The following is a 15,349-nucleotide window of genomic DNA, read 5'->3' on the forward strand; positions in this document are numbered from 1 at the left end:
ACTTCTGTCACTTCACCGAACTATATTTTCATGGACAATGTGACCGAAAATTCAATTTCTAACAAATGATTTTGATTTTTAAATTTCGTATCTCAAAAAACCGACTCGAAGGCAGTGCTGATTTTTGCGGTAGTGACGATTCCACAATCTATTTGACATTGAAAAAGTGTTAGCTCTTGGTTTACCACTACTATTTACAAGACATCCATCAGTTTTAATGATAAGTTTGACTTTCCATTCATTGGATAATATCAACGCACTGCTCCTAGCATGAACACTACTTTGACAAATGTCCAATTTGGAGGCTTTTGTGATGAGAGCTACCGCTAAACATTGATTGTACACAGAGAAAAAAGTCGGATTAAATGTTTAATCTACGGAAAGATTACGAATATTTTAAATATTTTGAAAGATTTCGTTTCAATCTTTTTTCAAAGATTACAAAAATTAAATCTTTCGATAGATTGCGTTTCGGGTTAAAATGGCTAAAATTGATAGTAGCAATAATATTTTCCATACGCTTATGATACTTTTCAATAGTTTTGCCAGGCTCAGCTTCCTTATCGTTGCTCATACAGATTTATGATAATAGTTAATTAAATAATTGGAAAAATGAAAAAAAAAATGTTGCCTTCGATTAGGATTTGAACTCGTTTACTATGATGGTTACCTCAGTTGGTACAAAGGTTTCGTTCAGAAGATTATTTTTTAATCTTTGAAAGAGTAAAAACTCCGCAACAACGGTTCGAAAATAATCTTGCTAAGATTAAGAACCCAATAGCTCAGTGGTAAAGTACAGGACTGGAGATACGGAGATACCGAGGTGAACGAGTTCAAATCCTGATCATTGTAAGTAAAAAAAAAACATTTAATTTCAATTAAACAAATAAAATTTCCAATTTCAGAATAAATAAAACAAATAAGTCTGACTCCAATATTCAAATAAATTTTAGAAAAAAATTTTAATTTCAAAATAAAAAAAAAATAAAATCTCTTGGAAGATTTCGATCTAATTAATCGAAAGATTAAATGGAAGTAATCTTTGGAAAAAAAATTGTATATGTTTATATTCAAATGAAAGATTTTACAATTTAAAGATAGAAAATTTCGCCGAGGTTTTTCGATTCAGGTATTGTACCTAATATCGAAACAACATTTCCTTTTTGTATAGCTACACTTATTCGTTGAATTAAGTAAGATGTTGAGCGCTTTTCGTTTGTTACATCGGCAATTTTACTCCCTATTTTCTTTATCAAATTGAGTGCAAGTTTTCCGAAAATTCCAGAAGTTTCAGAGGCGACCGGCACGAAAACAAATTGATTTGATAGTTCGGAATAGTGATTGATTTTGTCAACTTCTGCTTTCTTGGCTGCATGTCCTGCATGTTTTGAAAAAATTAGATTTCAATCCAAAAATAAATTTGGTCCTATATGTAATCCGAAAAAGATTTAAATCTAATCCAGGATTTTTGTCTGTGTATTGTGTGTTTTAACTCATACAAGGAAAACAAGTCATCTATTTTTACGAAAAAAACGCAGTGCCTACTGTGACTTCGTCAGCCTCCAAATATTTCTTATGTTCATGCTAGGAGCAGTGCGTTGGATATATACGTTAAGGTCCCTCTGCTACTAGCTCAAACACTCATTCTATCAACGTCAAAATAGCCTCCAAGTTTCAAAGATGTATGCGTGTACGATTGCGTGCGTTTTATTCACACTATCAAATAATCATGACTCCTGTTCTTTACAAGTTAAGAAGTGCAACGCCGTGCTGAGGGAAAGCGGAAAAAATCCAAATTGGGACTTTGAAGAGAAGGTATAGGAGCCAATTGAAGAATGGAATGGAAATTGTGTTTCTCAATTCCATGCTTCACATGGTTCCAATATCCAATATCTTCATTTTGACCCAATTTGGATTTTCTACAATGTGTGGTTGCCGAGATATACACTACGGGTACCATCGTTTAAACCCTTCTAGGGCTAGAACAATGTTTTTTGAATCGGGTAATGTAACAATCTGTCTTAGGTTTCAAACCGTTACTTTATGATGGTGCCATGGGGTCTATTATGAACAGAGTTTACTAGAGTAGAAGAACGGTTTACAGAACAAGATTCAAGATCATAATCGTAGAAATTGAATTACGTTTTGCATTGCTTTCCCAATCATTGAGTGTTCTAATGTAACCGATTTGGGTGCACACCAGCAAAATGTACTTCAATTTCCAGATCTAGAAATATTTCCACTCCAAAATTCTTGAAAACAATTGCTTCATATACTAAAAACACAAAGTTTAAATTCAATTCTAAACTTTATTGTGATTTTTACATCGGAATCGAAGCTATTGCTCTACATGTTGATTCAATTATATGTATGGCTCACCATACACATACGTGTGCCTGCTTAGACATAAACCTATTTCAATAAGTACAATTTATTTTATGTAACTTCTCTCAATTTATGATTTTATTCGTCTGGACGACTCGACGGCGTCTGAGAAGACGAGAAAAAAAAAGAAATGAAAATGATAGAAGAACGGAGAATACAAGAAAATGAAGATTTTTCATTGCTCTGCAATCATATACTAACGAATGAAATGGATATTTTTCTCCTAGTTATTTGTTGCACCCTTTCCACAGCATTAATCGCCAAACGTTTCACAGTGATTGCTATTGTATGTGTTAGAGTTTCAAGTGTGTTCAGAGACGCCGATCATCTATTATCGACAGCAACGAACTCCACTTAATGTGGTGAGGTAAATTTATGTGAAGCAAAATGTATTGTAGCAATACTTTCGACAAAAGGAGTAGCAGATTCAAAGATTACATAGCCATACGTCTGGTGTTTATAAAATACAAATCCTATCTGATCAGGCAGTTCCAGTAGGCTGTCTTCTAACTGGAATGAGTATGACTCTTCCTCTGATTAGGGATTTTCTATAAAAACGCCGAGCATCAGCAAGCATGCACTCTAGCTTGCAAGCACTAACAAAGAAAAAATTTAGAATCTAATGACATTTAATAGACAAGACACTGCGTTTCTATCATACAGACACAAGACATGTTTTCTTGGTGTGAGTTGAAACAATCAACTCGTACAATTTTGTATGTATAAAATTTGTAGTATTTTTGACACTTGATATTTGAGGGATAATGCTTGGAGCTAAAGCGCAATGCTATAAGTTTCTGTTACTTCTTTTGTTCAGAGCATCGCCTAGTGTTTGATGCAAAATCTCTTCCTTCATTAGTTTGCATTTCGCAAGATAACATACGGTGTCGATGAATACTTTAGAAAAATTCTTCTCTTAGGAAAACTGAGCTTTATCAGATTTATAAAAGCTTTCAGTAGAAATGTAAGGTATTAATGGTATATGCGGTGTTATCTTGAGTTTCGTAGTCATTAATTAACCTCTACCGCAGAAAACATGCTCGGCTTACGTATAAATTGTTAGTTTCCATTCAATATACCTTTGAGCACAGAACGTTCAAACACAAAACTACATTCAGTTGCTAAAGTTTAAGGTGTAGTCTACTAACTTGACCTATGTCATTCAGCTAACCTGTGGTTAAAAGCTAACATTAAGTAATCCGATAAAAAAATTTCTGTTTGTAAAAATTGTTTACTTTTTGTATTCAAAACGAAACCAAGGTAAAATGTATCGAAGTGAACCATTATGTATATATGTATATTCCGCGTGTGTTATAAGTTTTCATCGTGTAAAATATGTTCGTGTATTGGTCAGATATGACTTTATGAATGAGTTTGGATTTTTTTGTTTTTGTTTTCGGTTACGGTATAAAGAAACATGATCCAATCCAATCCAATAAAGTAATACAATGTTGCAGACAGCCGCCATGAATGAACCAACTATTCAAACCCATCCACATCTAGTGTGAGACCACAAATTGTTTTGACATTTTACATGTTAAATATTTGTTTCGTTAACCGTGGGCTTAAGCAATAATTGTAATAGAATAATTATTAGTAATAATATCAGTCGTGCGGTTTAATTAAATCTGTCGAATTAATGTCAGTAGAAAAAACAAAACTGAAACCAGGAGGAAGGGATAAAGTAATCTTTACTTTCAGAAGCATTTTCATTTGCATTTAAAAAGAAATATTTTTCAACAGCTCTTTAAACAAAATGTAAGTATAACGAGGTACGTGCAGGTGGGTGGGTCATTTGTCATCACAAATTAATTTTTATACAAGAAGTCCATTTAACTTGCTATCAATTTTATTTTCGCTACAGCCGTGTGAGACGAGAAATGTCTCATTACTCGATGATATTTCCGCTAACCACTGCGAGTGAAATATCTTACCGAATAGATCATTGTCAATGTCGTTTGGGATGTCAAATCAGTTGTCATTTTCGCAAAGCTAACCACAATGTTACACAAATTTATATTGAGCTGTCATTGTTTGAGGTTAGTTTTGTGAAATTGACAATTCATTTGACACTATTTTGAGAGAAGAAACCGTTATTTGACACTGATCTATAGTTTGAATGGCGCTATTTTGAGTAGGGGGATGGAATACCCTTCATTCGAACGAGAGATTTGAATTTTGAGAAAAATTTATTATATTTTGAGACAGTGAGCATACGTTTTTCAGGTTTCTTATAGATCATTTTCATTATACGGTACTTGTCAACGTAACCCCACTAAATTTTTCGTCAAGTAGTCCTTAACCTCAATCAATTTACGCTAACTGCGTTCAATTTACTGATTTTTATATGAAAATCGTTCGTTCAATTCATTCGATATTATTCGACATGTCTGACAGTTGGGATCGTGTCTGACGTTTACAAGGTCATGAAAATGATCTATTGTCACAAGGGTTCCCGCTCTCCAAAAGAAAAATGTCCAATCGAGGACGTAATTTTATAACGCACGGTAAACCCCACTTTGCGTCACAAAATAATTGTACAAGTGAGTGCCAAATAATGCACTATAACATCAAATTATCTGCTCCCAAGATCCTATCCGACTCACGTTGCAGAGACTCGGTGGGGCAGCACTTTTATACTAAAATGACTCAGTGACGTGCTCATTGTGAGCGTTAAGGTACCCGAATTTAGCAGATCAGACTTTAGGTTCTTCAAGTGAGCTTACTAGTTTTACTAGTCACAGGAAGAATCTACTTCAGTTCAACATGATTTGATTCCGCGTCATTCAATTTTTTTTTTAAACGAATAACCATCGTATAGACAAATAGAGGTGAGACAAATTAGCAATGAGCTCATGGTGTCTCCTTATTTAATGAATTTAAAATCAAACAAAATGTGTAAGATTTTGCATCAACCTGTTCAGTCATGTGGTTAACGAATGAAGTAAAAGATTTTGTATTCAACACTTGGTGATAATGTAGTCTTGATTTCCACTTACGTAAAAGCACTACGTTTTCTCCCTGTTTACACTTTAAACAATAGAAAAGAGTCGTGGTTTAGCAAAACGGAGGCAAAATGGGGTGGTTTTTTTGTAAGTGAAAATCAAGCCTAACACAGATGAAGTTACAGATTTAATGATAATATCACCACGCTTGCGATTGTATTGACCATTTTCGTTCATTGTTAATCTTTCGTAGAATAATGTAATTCCCACTCTGGTCCCCAAACATAACCCCAAAAATGGAAAATCTCTTCCAGGTAATGGAACATCACACCTAAAAATAAATGCTGCCGCAATGACTCTTGATACTTGATTACTACCAAAAATAATTAAGACATTTTCAGTAGTATTTTCGACTAAATACCCTAATTCCGAAAGGAGAATTAAATAATTTTCAATAATTCGCTGCAACATGTAAGCGATTCAGCAAACACAAAACAATATTTTCAATCAAAAGTTAGTAAAGATTATCCAGCAAAATTCATATCATTACAAATTGATAACGAACGTGTTCCCTCTTTTAAGATCCGGGAAGAGGTAAAAAAAACCAAAAATAAAATTTATTTCTCCCAAATGAACAATAAATTCGTTTCGGGGTACTGTGTAAGAATTACACGGAACAGACATGTATATGTAAGTGAGCTATGGCATGAAGTATCTTTTTAGCATTTTTAATAATTTATTTGGCATTAACAAAGAGGCTGGCTGTTCATTTTTTTCCCTTCATATTCTCGATTACATTTTTCCAAAAACCACAAGTCTTTTATAAAAATTACATTTGCCTGACACGTTTTCTAAGCCAATATTCTGTGCGCGACGCTTCCGATGTGTAACAGGTTCTAAGCATTTCGCAGACGGCAAGCGTATCAGTAGTTTTACTATCTGATCTATAATTGATTGCAAATCTGTTAACTTCATTTGCGTGAGTGTTATTATTCTGGACGAGTAAGTAGGTTCCACCTGTTGGGTGGGTCAGATCCATTGACTGTTTGTCTGAGCTTCTCAATAGTATTTTGATTGGCAATGATTAATAGATTTATTTCAATGAAATGTAATTTTGTATGTTGATGGCCACAAAAACCCATTTAGAAGAAGAACTACTAGAACGGTCTAATAAATTTCTCATTGATGATTTAATTCTGTTTAGTCTCACTGAAAATCTTCGAAACTTTGTATATAAAATGCCCCAGTAAAAAATGATATATGTTTTCAATAAAATTTAAACTTGTGAGAATAGCGGCCCTATTACAAGACAAAATCAAATGACAAGACTCCAGATCGTTTTAACATAGAAAGAAAAGGCTTCTTTTGAGAACTACTCCCACTATTTTACCTATCACATATGGCTATTCATCTGTTATCGATAACGACGACAAAAATAATGACAAGCTCTGGGTAATAAGGTCATTTATATAGTAAAATGCATGTTTAAAAAAATGAAGTACAAGATTTGAAATCAACAGATTAAATTCGATCGATGGAAGTAATAGACCCGATAATAATACTGGTCATATGCTTGTCGTATGTAACAGGTTAATCTGGTAGGCTATGAAAATTGAATTCGCTCATATAGGCTTTCCATTTAAGACATCCAGATTTAGAGAGAGTAAGAGGTCAAAAGCTACCACAACAGTTCGAACGTCTTTCGAAGACAGCACCAAAATTAAATTTTTTTTATTCTATAAAGTTGACTGCTTTTATCTCAATGCATTGATTTTCGACTTTGCTATGTCGTGCTTACATCAAAAGAAGTAACCGATAATCATATTGGCGATATCTTTGCGGTCTACGAAATGTTAGAAACAAACGAAACTCCCTAAGTACATAGTTGATGTGAAAAATCGTTCAATATGTTCCATCGTGATTTGAATAACAGTGAAAACAAGTTGCACCAAATAATTCTTCAAAGTGTGCTCATAACCGAACTTTTCATGACCCTTTTCTCGCAAAATTCCATAATCATGACACATAACGTAGGAGTGTCTTTCAACAAACATTTCTTTATCTTTTTCGGATGAGAGTTAACAATACCCTCCCTAGCAACCAAACTACAATTATTAAGGTGGTAGATACGTTTATGAATCACTGCTACTTTGTTCGCACGTGTTGTTGTTGTTGTGTTTAAGCCACATTAAAAATCAGCGTTTCTCAAACTTATTTTCCCCCCTAAGTCGATTTTTTGAGAGAGTTTGGATGCTAGAGAGAGTATTGGAGTTAATCATCTGTATGAATATTATGAATAATGAAGTAAATAAAATGCATGTCTCGGGACATATATACGTTCTGTGCAGTATCTGTGTTACGATGATATTTTGGAGCTTTCCAGATTAATCAAATTTAAGAAGTAGTCAGTAGAAGTGACACTGACAGTGTTTCACAGACTAATTAATTAAGGGGTCGTGCACATATGACATCACGCTTTTTCAGTGCTGTCATCAGATTAAAATCACTAATAACAAAGCAAAAAATTCTTCTACGGATTGAACGCCTCTAAAATGAACCGATTTTTTTATAAGTTAGTCCGGACCTCGAAACATACAGCAGGTCATAAAAAAATTACGAAATTGCGGACCTATCGCTTCAACTTTACATTGTTTTAAGACATGCTATTTTGGATGACAAAATGCGGTGCAGTCCAGTAGAACAATTTTTTGCTTAGAATAAAGTTTTTCGTCGAAAAGGTACGACAGCCGTACCTAATTTCATAGGTCCGACAAAATTCAGGTTTCATTTCAGTAAAAGTAAGTGTATTCTAGTCCATCTAACACCTGACAACCCTAACTAGCAGGGCCTATTTTCGATAATTGAAATTCTCCAAATTATCAAAAAATTCTTGAAAATATCGAAAAATTATCAAAATTCTCCAAAAATAAATTTAAGAATTTCGATAATTTTTGTAGAATTTAGAGAATTCTTCGATAATTTCGAGAATTTAAATTATCGAAAATAGGCCCTGCTAAGTTTCACGACTTCATCCTGCATTCCCGAGATCAATAGATAGTTGTAGAGTCGAATTTAAAGAATTGAAGTAAGACATATACAATCTGTTAAAAATATTTCGATTAAATGAAGTAATAGATTGCCAGCTGAGCTGATAATGTTCTTACATCTTGAAAGACACATGATTATAATGAGATTGTTAACACTAGCCAAGAAGTACACTGCCACCATCATTACAGTACTAGTGTCGAAATCAATTTAATTTCCGCACTTGTGTCAAAATACTATCTGTATCGGAAATTTATAGTGACATTCGGCGAACAGAGAGTTGAGACGCATTTCGCACATTGTTTAGAGGTGACGTGACTCTAGTCGCTATTCAAACGGATCGTTAAATAATTGAACCTTATAAACAAACATTATTCTTTCATTAACTTAAAATTTCTTCTCCCCAAACGAAACGGTTCAACTGTTAATAGCTAACCGAAAGTGTTGAATTTTCCATTTCGTCTTTAATCCATCCACTTAATCGACAATATGTGTTCGATAAGTCTATGTATTTATCGGAATCGACTGAATAGAGTCGAAAAATCAGTCAAACAGAAAATAAAATGTTTGAAAACAATCAATAAAATGAAATAAAATAACCGAAAACTAGAAACTTTTTTAATAAAGCTTTTTTTCCCATTGAAAGCACCGTCTCGTTTTATACTTGGAATGGTGATACTACCATAATGTGTATACGTGTATTAGCTACATTATAGATATGCGCATTACATACAGACAATCATATATTATCCACAACATTAGAAGTCAAGAGTGACTGAGCAAAGTATATAAATGCAGACGCTATATAGTTGGGTGTCTTGAAGTTACTAAGAAAACTTTTATTTTTGGTTGAGGAGAGGAGGAAAAAAGGGGTTGAACGTCTTACTCCTTATAAACGGCACACCATCATCAACTGCCTTCGAGAACGAAAGAAAAAAAATAATAAAACCAACCGTTTGGCAGAGAGTTTCTGCTAAACAAAATCATATCACAATGTCGTAGCATATTATACGTAAATGTGACACTATTATAGTGTTCCTATAATGTTGGATTGTATAATGTATATGGAGTTCATGTTGTTATAGCTTTTGCGAATCGTTGCGGAGCAAACGATCGAGTTTCTCTCGCAAACGCTTTCCGTAGGAAATATATATGTATAAAAATACACATATCGAGCATGCATAACCTCCGGAGTATACACGATGAGAACGAGAATGGAATAGTGTACAAGCAGAAACGACTTTCGTCTAACATAACTATACATCTCTTTGGGGTTGTGTGTTGTGTGATTTATCTAGAAGATAGACACCTACCACATACCTACCCATGCTTGATAAGACTATTTACTCCACATAAAGATTACCACCTTCGCTCATCCTTAATGTCCTCTATGTGGATGTTGTATATTTGTATGTAGTATCAGCAGCACAGCGGAGCACATAAGTAATATGGTTTTATTTGGAATTCTTTTTCCTCTTATTTTATTTAGCTCATTCTTGAACAACTCATGTATTCGGTAGAGATACTATACGTACGTTATTATGTGAGTGGTTATATGTGGATATGCTAGGGGTGTATGTAGAACATATTCCTGGCATATATGATACATTACATACATGTTCGGAAAGATAGAATCCGAAAGAACATTTTCGTTTTGTGAGATGAATTTTGAATGTTGGAAATTGTGAATGTTATGTACATTTTATGCAGGATAGTCCCAAAAATTTCGGTACTTGCCGTGATAAATGAAAATAATTGGTTAAAGTGATGTGATTGAGTTTTATGAGTATGGAGTGGAGGTTGGTGTGGTTGTATCAATTGATCCGTAAGACCGTTGAATTAAGTTAGCAGAAACGTTTCATTGGAACTTTCTATGTTTAAGTTTACAGTTTAAGCGTAAAAGGGTAATACCACATATGGCAGATTCTTCAAAATCTGTGGATTTATCTTGAATGTATTCGTTATTCATGTCAAAATAATATGAGAATGAGTACGTTTGATTCTGTTTTTTAAAATCGTTAGGTCCTCCGCAGTGACATTAGACCTGATAGTTTATATTCTTTGTAAAAACGTTTTCAAACAAAACGTTTCGAAAAGCTGGCTTTCTTCAGCGACATTATTGTTGAAATGAATTTTTCACCGGAGGATAAATGTCAAGAATTTTCACTCTGGAGCTGTACTATTTGTACGGCTCCAGCGCGAAAATAAATAATTTAACAAAACGTAAAACTTACCTCTTCAAATCGTCTACGCAGATGGTTCATCATAATTGACTGGTATGGTTCATTTTCCACATATTACGCCACATTTGTGTAATTTGTGTGTAATAAGTCATAGCACCTAGCATAGTAGTAGGATATTGCTTATGTCAAATAGAGTAAAGAGTAATATTTATGAGTCAATTCGCCAAAACTTCGAACAGCTTATATGGAATAGGGATTCAAGCCGACGGCGATACAAACGAGCTATGGCTCAAATGAATCGTCGTTCATGGGGTTGTGATTTTCGCCATTTTAAGAAGAAGAAGAATGACGTTTCAGGACTATGACGCTCAGTAAATACGGTGTCGGGGAATCTCGCACACGCGATCATAGTATGCGTCCTTTTACGACATGTAACGAAAAGTCATGACTGTGCGAGATTCACCACTTAGAGGTGAATGTCGCACACCATGAATTTGTGTGGTGTGCGAGATTACCCTACCCCGTAAATACACAATTTGTGAAACTATTTATGTTTCAGGCATGTAGTATACGTTGAATAAATTGGTTTATTGAGTCTATATCTCAATTTCAATAGATCATTGAAGTGAAAAATCATAAAGAAAATGTTGACATTGGCGCTGGCGATCAGTTTCGACGGTCAAACCAGGAACTTTCATCACAACCCATTCTGATAATATCGTGGAACAACTTTTTTCCCGAAAACATTTTGTTGGGCTCTCATGGCCCTTAGAAAAATTTTCTCCGAAGTGGTCGCGAAAATCATTTTTAGCCCCGTACGAAGTACTGGGGGCTTGTAGGTTTAATATGCCGTTTGTAACATGTCGAATTAGAAGCAGACTGTTAGTGCAAAGCATTTGCCTATGTTCATAGATGACAAATTCGCAATAAAAAAAACATTCATTGGACAGTATCAATGGAATTTTTTAACCTGATCATCAGTTGTTGTAAACAGAATCTGTCCAGTGAGATACTGATATTATAAATATACTTAAATAGAGTGACTCTAAATCTTTGTACGTCTGTCATGCGCAATCCAGCCAAGATCTTTCGCATACTCCTTTTCGATTAGCCCCGTTACCAGGCCATTGATGCCCACACTATACCGTTGGACGTGTTTCTACTGTTATAAAAGTATATTTTTATTATGTTATGATGGTTGCACAAAATATATCCATACACAAATGTTATAACGATTTTATGTGCAAAGATGTGTATACTGTGTACTGAGTGTGTCTTATACGTTTGGACGTCATACATGGATTTTGTTGTGTATTTCAAATATATTACTTTTGTTTTTCCAACACATTTGCTCTCGTTTCACCAATTCAACGATGTGAAATTGGTGTGGTCTTGTAACTGAACGTAATCTGAATATGACAGTGTTAAGATACTCTGTTTAGTAAATCAAATTGATATCTAACAAACCACTTCTCCTGTATATGTTGACTGAACTGTTCCGTTTCTATGTATATCCTACAAGTTTCAAATGCTATATAACTGTTCGTTGTAGAAGCTTTTAAAAGATTTTCTTTTTTTTGTCTGCGATTTGTTTGCCTTGGAAGCTAAAAAGCTTTTTTCCATTTATGGAAAAAAATGGTTCGATGAGAAAAGTCAATGTTTCTGCAGACATGTACGTTTGGAAGAATGACTAATTGGAAATTGAAGATTTATAGTTTTAAGGAGTTGGACGCCTAGGATGAAGTCAAGAAATAGAGCTCCTACTGCTCAACATCCAAGCACTGTATTATGTATGTTGACAGACAATACACACGTAAGGGACTCCAACTTGTGGTCTGAAATAGTGTGATTTCAGCCCTTAATCGTCGCGACCCGATCATGAGATAACTGACTTCCAAGATGTCAAAATAAAAACTTCAAATCCGGTAAGTCGGCCACTGTGAAAACCGGTCAAAACTCGTTACAAATGCAGCTTTTCATACTAAGTAATGACCGATTTTCGAGACGAGACAATAATATACTATTTTCTTGCTACAGTCAAAGCTGATCCGCACAAACAATCAAAACTGTTTATACGTCTTCATACAGTTTTACCACTACCACGCGCGTGCGTGTAGCAGCTTCAACCGTATAAACAAGTATAAACAGTTTTGATTGGATGCGTGGATCAGTTGAAAAACAGCTGAAGCAAATTTATGTTGAAATTTCACTGCCTCTGACTGTAATGCCAGAATTTTAACAGAAAAATAGGAATGGATGAGTCTTTGCTTAGTTCAAGGACCAATTTCGATTTGTGCACAAATTTGTGTTTCATGATATTGAAACGGACCATTCGAACCTGACAAGTCTAACTTTAGTGGAACGTCGAAGAAACTAGTTAAAAACAATCTCCTCACGATTCACAAACTGCCAGTGAAATAGAAAAGTCGACAGCGCCATGAAAGGAATGACATCTTGTTTCTAGGACAAATTGAAGCGGAGGATGATTTTTTAGATTTTTGAGAGAGTTCTGTCAGATATCGCCGTTTTTATCATTTCTATGAATGACCTGCATCTGTAAATATTTCCAACAGATTGTAACAAAATCTTTTACTTCGTCAGTTTGCAACTTTTGGTAGGTAAATTCATGCTGCAAGAATTTGAAGTACATTCCCTTAAAACTAACGAATAATTTTCCTCAACGATCGTTATACTGGAAAATTAAGGTTAAGATACAGAAAGAGACACGTTTCACACACATACATACAAAAGGGTCTCTTTCTCCCCATATTTTCCTTTCATTTTTCCGGTAGACTTTCGTAATTCCCGAATCTGTGCCGCTGTGTAAATTTTCCATGATTTCGTATACTCTCACATCACATCCATATACAATGTAATGTTCGTGAAGAGCGAATGTATTCGCCCAACGTAGAGTGTGTATACGGTGGGTGACAACAACGTAATAAATATAATGGAGTAACAAATCATTGTACGTAGTCGCATATAGATCGGTTCAATTCTGTTCGTATACAAAGAAAAGAAATACAAAACCTCCATAAACGAAACACAATGTGAAGTGAGAAAGCGCGCATGAGAATTTTCCATCATTTTCAATGTATTTGTTTGATGTATTTTTCAGTTTGTTTTGATACAAATGCTAGAAGGGTCCGTTCATGAATTACGCAACAATGAAAATCATCACTATCCAGAGCACCCTTTATCATTAAATGTTTCAGACTATTCAAGAAAACATAATACCTGCATGAAATGTCTCGAAAACGTGGTAGCACACTCTTGCCATATGTAATTTGTGAACAGTCTCGAAGGTGTATTTATTAAGCGACGCAGTGTATGAACTGAATGGAATTTTATGTACTTTTACAGTTTTCGGTTCACTTTTTTATTTATTGAGCACTGAGCGAAGTAGTTAGATGAGCATATAAGAGTGTGTGCAGTTCAGTGTATATTGCTGATTATTATTGTAATATACACGACAATCTAATGCAAATATTTATATGTCAGAGCTTAACCACACTTGAGCTTTTCGCTGCCATTGTATTTTATGCCAACAGATTTTACGGTTCATTATGCAAAGTGGCGGTATAAGAGAAATATTTTGAATGTATAATCTTTCCTTAACGATCTTCTGAAGAAAAAAAAAGTTTCAACAAGCTTTTCGTCGACGTTACTATGATTTTTAGTACAGCACAGAACAAAAGGGCAACTCAAATTTACAGGGAATGAAAATTAATTCATTGCAATCAACGTATGTGAAGACATGTAGGTTCGAAGTCATGAGTCATTGGAACAAAATAAATGTGGAAGCGGACTATACAAAATTTCAAGGTTTGTTTGTTTAGTTCAGCGATAAATATAAAAAGGGATTCTTTTGTAAAACAGCCTACCGAAATTGGACCGATTTGTTAGTGCAATCATTTTTATGTGCCCAGACAGAAATTGAACCCTGAAATCAAAAACCACTTTCAAACTTTTTTCCGGCCACTGTGTCGTCAGTGGGATTTGACCGAAATCTGAAAACTGCAATTTTCTTACCTGTTTTTCTCCCACAGGTGACGATTGGATAGATGAGGTCATGCAGTTACGGGCCAACATGGGTTATGTGGGTTGTGGATGTCATCTACAGTGAGCAACACCACTTTGAAAAATTGAAGATTTTTTGATAAAATAGTTGAAATTTATAGGGGTCTGTAGCTTTGCTAAAATAAACTTTCGATTTAAGAAAAACGTACTCTGTAAGCTCTCTAACGATCACATGCGTGAGTAGTACTAGTAATTCCCATTACTCGTCAGTTGAACTGGACAGAATTGTTACTACTCAAGCATGTGAGGTATCATTAGAAAGCTGAGACATAGTGCTGTATGAGCAGACTTCTTTTTAAATCGAAAGTCTTTTTAGCAAAGCTACATCACCCTCCAAAGTTCAACTATTTTATTGTAAAATCTTCATTTTTTTCAAAGTGATGTTGCTTACTGAAGATGGCATCGACAACCCACATAACCCATGTTGGCCCGTAACTGAATGACCGCAGCTATCCAATGATACCAAGGTCGGTCATGTGCCTGGTTGACTGTGGGAGAAAAACAGGTAAGAAAATTGCAATTTTCAGATTTCGGTCACCTCCAACAGTGGCCGGAAAAAAAATTGAAAGTGGTTTTGGTTTCTAGGGTTCAATTCCTGTCTAGGCACATAAAAATGATTGCACTAAAAAATCGGTCCGATTTCGGTAGGCTGTTTTACAAGAGAATCGCTCCAGTCCATCGATAAAGAATTGTTTAAGCGATTCTAGAGGT

Source organism: Bradysia coprophila, unplaced genomic scaffold (genome assembly GCF_014529535.1).
Source record: "Bradysia coprophila strain Holo2 unplaced genomic scaffold, BU_Bcop_v1 contig_324, whole genome shotgun sequence".
Lineage (NCBI taxonomy): Eukaryota > Metazoa > Arthropoda > Insecta > Diptera > Sciaridae > Bradysia > Bradysia coprophila.